The sequence below is a fragment of the Limulus polyphemus genome, unplaced genomic scaffold (genome assembly GCF_000517525.1).
Source record: "Limulus polyphemus unplaced genomic scaffold, Limulus_polyphemus-2.1.2 Scaffold263, whole genome shotgun sequence".
Lineage (NCBI taxonomy): Eukaryota > Metazoa > Arthropoda > Merostomata > Xiphosura > Limulidae > Limulus > Limulus polyphemus.
In genome coordinates, this window is record NW_013665873.1 from 450,082 (window position 1) to 456,880 (window position 6,799).

Below are 6,799 nucleotides of genomic sequence, written 5' to 3' on the forward strand. Positions count from 1 at the left end.
GAATGTGTTCCTCCACTGTTAATGGCGATAAACTTGGAATGTGTTCCTCCACTGTTAATGGTGATAAACTTGGAATGTGCTCCTCCACTGTTAATGGCGATAAACTTGGAATGTGTTCCTCCACTGTTAATGGTGATAAAGTTGGAATGTGTTCTTCCATTGTTAATGGCGATAAACTTGGAATGTGTTCCTCCACTGTTAATGGTGATAAACTTGGAATGTGTTCCTCCACTGTTAATGGTGATAAACTTGGAATGTGTTCCTCCACTGTTAATGGTGATAAACTTGGAATGTGTTCCTCCACTGTTAATGGTGATAAACTTGGAATGTGTTCCTCCACTGTTAATGGGGATAAACTTGAAATGTGTTCCTCCACTGTTAATGGTGATAAACTTGGAATGTGTTCCTCCACTGTTAATGGTGATAAACTTGGAATGTGTTCCTCCACTATTAATGGTGTACAGCAGAGTCAGTTGTTGTATAAACTATGTTGTATAAAGACTTCTAGATATCACTAGAAGTCTTTATACAACATAGTTTATACAATAACTGGCTCTGCTGTACCCAAAAATATCATACTAACCCGACTGGTGGTTGATCGTAAAAGATCACCAGCTAAGATACTCACAATATTTCAACTGGTGGTTGGCAACGAGATCAGCAGCTCAGAATATCACACTAACCCAACTGGCGGATGGTCATAAACACAGTTTTTTTTAAAGGCGGTGTTCTCAAACTCACAGACTCAGCGAAGAAACTGGCTTATCAAATACTGGGTTAAAATGACTGATCTCAAGACTACCTTACATGAATTGCAAGTGAACATTTACATACAAATAAAAAATGAAATTTAATAGACTTAAAAGCTCATTTTCTTTGAGCTCCATGGCCCCTTTATAAAATCTATAAATATCTTCAATGATATTTTCCCAGATAGATGGCGGCACAATAACAAAATCTGCGTGGCCTAATTGATAGGTTAAATTAAAGAATAAATAATTAATTTATGAGATTTACATAGAACACAGTATAAGTACAGATTATTGTCACTTGTGTGTAAATAATACAAAGGTACAATAAATTAGTAAAGGGAAGTCAATTACAGATGAAAATAATGAACATAAAAATTCGTTACCTCTACAAAAGAGTAATAAAATACGCGAGTAAACAAAATGATATTAAAGCTGATTAATTCAGGCATACTTAGATGTCTTTAACTGGTTTCGTTTTAAGAATAGACAAGATAAAGTAGAAAGGACTGTGTAAACCAAAGCAAAATATTTCTAAGTAAGAGTATTAAATATAAATCTTGTTTCATAAGTCTACCATATTGTTATAAAATGTTATATGAATATTTATGCATACGAGTCGTAACATACTCGTTAAGAAAAAAATTACTGAATCAGTGTATCCTCGTAGAAATCAGTATAAAAGTTCCATTTCAAAGATATTCAGGTTAAACGTTTGGGAGCAAACTGTATACTTAGAATCAGAAACTAGAGCTTTGATTAAGACATTCGAGCAAAGCTGTCTGTGCTAGCCGTCCCTACGATTGAACTACTCAAAATCACCCACTGCCAACTCCTGGCCTACTCTGAGCGATTAGTGGTATTTGAACAACATTTTTATAAGGTACCCATGTCCAGAAAGTGCGGAGCACAATTATTATTTTCATTTCTATCAGCTTTCTTCTCAACGACAACTAAACTACTCTGGTATAAATAATTCCAATGATAAACAGAAGTGAAATGACCGAAATAGTCATAAATGTCACCCTGTCATAACTAGTGCGTATATTCAGGTATATTTTTATAAATTTTCGAGCAGGTTTTCTGTGTGTTGTGTGACATTCTTGTTAATCGAATGTCGAAAGGTCGTAAACATGTACTGATATTTGTATTCATTATTAATAAGAACTTTTGAGTGAAAGTAAAGAAGCTTATATAATAATATATGTCAACGACACTGTATATGCTACAATAAAGATTGCTTATGCCAACGACTTGAAACTCATATCACCTTGGATCTGTGAGGAGGTGCGAGCCCACCACAAAGAATGGGCCAGATACTTGTACAAACTGGTATGAGTTAAGGCTTTACCTTCAATATAAATATTATTTGAATTAGTCAGCACTTAAACTTTTTGCCTGAATTTTGGTGATAAATCAAATTTCATCTTCTCTTTGTCCATTGTGGATGTATAAAGAATTCTTTTTGTGCTTCTTATGACCTGGCGTGAGAAGAAAAGACTTCTCTCAACCCCAGAAACCAGTACAAACACCCCGAATTGTGAATGAAGGCTTGTTTTACGTGTTTGTTTGTTTCTTTCATTTACTATACAAAATAAAAATTATTCCCTGCAGTATATTTCCTGAATCTGCGTTTCAAAGATAGTTTTGAAACTTACCCGTCAATCACCAACAGTTATATGAATAACATTAAATCACATAGATGGAAATATTATAAAAATCAAAACCTATAGAAAACAAACAGGATGAAAAACACCGTTGACTTATTTGTTCTTGTATGATATTAAGCTAAAGGCATTCATTACATGAAATGCCAAACGAATTATTACTTTATCTCCTTTCTCATTTGTGTTTTCTTGTTTAATATTCAAAACTGTGGTGTGAGATGACCTCGACAGCTCGCTTTTCCACCTTATATACTGGATGATGAAAGAAATAGAATCTTGTATCAATGAAATCATAAAATCAGGAACGAAAAGTTCAGAAAATGAAAATAGAAGAGGAGTATTTCGACTTACATTCAACTATCCAGAATTATAGTGCCAAGATGGAGACTGCAAATGTTATAATTACAAAACAGCACAAGTCCACTATTATCATATAATTTGGTTTGTTTACATCAAGTAATGATGAAAAAATATAATCACGAAGAATTTCGTGGCTTAGCAAAGTAGTCACTAACCACACGAGCTGTTAATATTATTTTATATGCTTGACATGTTTTTAAAGAAAATTTTATGAAGTATTTATGAATTAGAAATAACTTTATGCGACAGAAAGGAAAAAAAAAAACTTTTATAACTCACCATAAAGGACACACTCGCTTAGTTTATAAGTATAAAAATAATTAATTTCACAATATTTTTATGAAAGATTTTCTCTTTAAAATGTCTATGACACACCAGTGGGATGATGTTCTGCGATATTTTGATTGAAAGAATCACAGAACTTCAGTTTGTTGTTGTTGTTTTTTTCATGAGGGACGTGGCTAAAATAAGAATACTGGTCTGTACGTCCGAAGGCAGCTGAAACAACTAGCTTAAAGTGGAAGAAAAGTGTGTTTTCGTGAGAGCAACAATGAAGGAAAAGTTAGAAAGAAAGAAGTAAGAGCACCTTGTTACAGCAGTCGAAACAATGAGATTATAAAGGAGTTTTAGGGAGAGCAACAACGAAGGAAAAGTTAGGAAGAAAGAAGTAAGAGCACCTTGTTACAGCAGTCGAAACAATGAGGTTATAAAGGAGTTTTAGGGTGAGCAACAATGAAGGAAAAGTTAGGAAGAAAAAGTAAGGAAATTTCGTAGAGCATAAAAGTGTGGTCACATTTAAACAAAATCACAGTGACTGATCGAGCTACAAGACGAAATCATTAATTATTAATAAAAAAAATATTAGTGAATAACTATCGATAACTACAGTAAAATTTAACAGAAATATTAGAAAATAGTTGAAAATCTGCAGCTTCCAAATTCTTTGGCCTGTACAATAACTGGCTCTGCTGTACCCAGTGACATTTGACTGGTGATCTCTCGTGATCAACCATCTTGGGTTAACAGTGAAAATAAAGAATAACAGCAGACTCGAGTTAACAGTGACAAAACAGAATAACACAAAACTTGGGTTAACAGTGAAAATAAAGAATAACAGCAGACTCGAGTTAACAGTGACAAAACAGAATAACACCAAATACAGCATAGCACGAAACTAGAAATTACAGTGACAATACAGAATAACACTAAACTTGAATTAACAGTGAAAATACAGAATAACACAAAATTTGGGTTAACAGTGACAATACAAAATAACACAAAACTTGAGTTAACAATGAAGAAACAGAATAACATAAAACTTGGGTTAACAGTGACAATACAGAATAACACAAAGCTTGAGTTAACAATGACAAAACATAATAACACAAAACTTGGGCTAACAGTGACAATAAAGTATAACACAAAACTTAAGTTAACAGTGTTAATACAGAATAACACAAAACTTGGGTTAACAGTGACAATCCAGTATAACACAAAACTTAAGTTAACAGTGATAACACAGAATAATAAAAAAAAACTTGGATTTGGAATGATGCTTTCTGCATTAGAATAAATTTTAATCAAATGATTAAAATATTTTTGTTTCATACATTGCAAAGAGTACGATCTTATTGTTCAATAAGTATACCAGTAAGACACCTACGGGACAATATTTCAATAATGTTTTCATAAACGCAATTCTAGCAACCAAACAGTTATTTTTATACTTAAAACATTGTTACTCTCCTATTATTATGATATCAAACAGCTGCAAGTGGTTAAAACCATTGTTACCCTCCTATTATTATGATATCAAACAACTGCAAGTGGTTAAAACCATTGTTACCCCCTATTATTATGATATCAAACAGCTGCAAGTGGTTAAAACCATTGTTACTCTCCTATTACCAATGATATTCAAAAGTAAGTAGGATCCAAAGAAATTAGTTAGAATTAGGAAAGAAACTCAATAACTCCATCGCTTTCGGAAAGTGGACGTTTCTTCACCAGAGGTAAATGGCAAATGGCTATGTTAACCTTTCAACTACCAAGATATAAAAAAAAAACACAGAATGTGGGCATATGAGCTGTTAATCTTCCTATTATCGGGATACCGAAAGAAGTATTGACCACCAGCATCTGCAGTCTGGTTCTTTCAAGTTATATATGGTTTTCTCGTAATTTCGTGGTGTGATTTTTTTTCTCAAATACTATGCGAGCACCTACCAGCAAGCAGCTAAAATCATTCTTGCAAATGAAATGCAAATAATAAATACCTGAGACGAATGAGCTTCTTCAGTACCTTTTAAGATACATCTAGATAAAAATGAAAACTAATGTCCATATACCAAAGGATGATACCTGCGTTAATTTAGGTTATAACTCAAAAACAACTAATTAAAGCCTGTTGTCCTATGCTATTTTAGGTCATAATAACACCGCTAGGTAAAGCTTTGTTTTTAGATAATAACGGATACCTGTAATGTTACTTTAGGTTATAACACAACAAACTTAGGTAATGCCTTATGTCCAGATAACAACGGATACTTGTGTTACTTGAGCTTATAACATAAAACAACTAAGTAAAGCCTAGTGTACAGCTAACCACGGATACCTGCATCACTTAAAGTTATAACACAAAACACCTAAGTAAAGCCTAGTGTCCAGCTAACCACGGATACCTGCATCACTTAAAGCTATAACACAAAACACCTAAGTAAACCTTGTGTCCAGCTAACAACGAATAGCTGTGCTACTCTAAATTATAACACAACAAACCTAAGTAAAGCTTAGTGTCCAGCTAACAACGGCAGAGATAAATGCAAGTTGTTTTTTTATTTTATTTGTAAAGCAGTTGTAAGTTTACCTTTCTATCAGGTAGTAGATTCAATTGAAGGGATAATGACAACATAGAAGATTATTATTTTTCTGTTCTTGTTCTTATCCATACAAGGTTGAGAGAACTACAGGACTTATGTTTACTAAATAGAAGCATTAAATAAGCTTTGCTAGCAAACACCTGATTTTCCCTTATCTTTCTGTATTTTTTCTTTTGTGCGTGAACCTACGATTTCCCTCTTATATATCAAATCTTATGTTTTCTTCTGGAATTTCCCAAAGTGTAAATGCTTAAAATATTGCTGTAAAGATATAATAACACAGATTAAAGGACGTCTGGCTTAAAAATAAGATTTCAAGTATTCAACTAAATGTGTGTTTACACAGATTATGTTTAGATTTAGGCTCCGTTAAATAAGATGCACGTCTCTCAGATTACTCCTTGTCCACTTATTTATTGATTTCCACTAAACAAACCTCTACAGTTGTTATTATGTAATATAAGCATCAGCTTGCTTGTTTCTACAGTTTTCTATTGTAAATAACTTTGGGGCTTTCTAAATATATTATGTTTAAAGAATTAATTTCTCTAATCTAACAATTTGTATACAGTCCCTCGCTGGTTCTGTATATCACTAGCCAGGAATATTACTCATACGAAGCCAATTTTTCACTGGTAAAGATTAGTAGTCAGGATTAACACACCAGTGCGATTGTTGACTGGTCACGAAAGATTTCTAGCTAGGATATTACACAAAGTTGATTGATACTTGGTCGCGAGAGGTCACCAGCCAGAAATATCACACTAAGCCGATCGGCGGTTGGTAACATAATCACCAGCCATGAATGTTACACTAAAACGACTGATTATTGGGCACGAAGGTCACAGCCAGGAATATCACACTAAACAGACTCAGTGAAATACAGGGTAATATCAACCTTGAGTTAACAGTGACAATACAGAATAACACAAAACTTGGATTAACAGTGAAAATACAGCATAACACGAAACTTGAGTTTACAGTAACAATACAGAATAAGACAAAATTGAGTTAACAGTGACAATATAGAATAAAATCAAACTTGAGTTAACAGTGACAAAACAGAATAACACAAACCCCTAACCGAAGTTTTGTTATTCTGTATTGTCACTGTTAACTCGAGTTTGATTTTATTCTATATTGT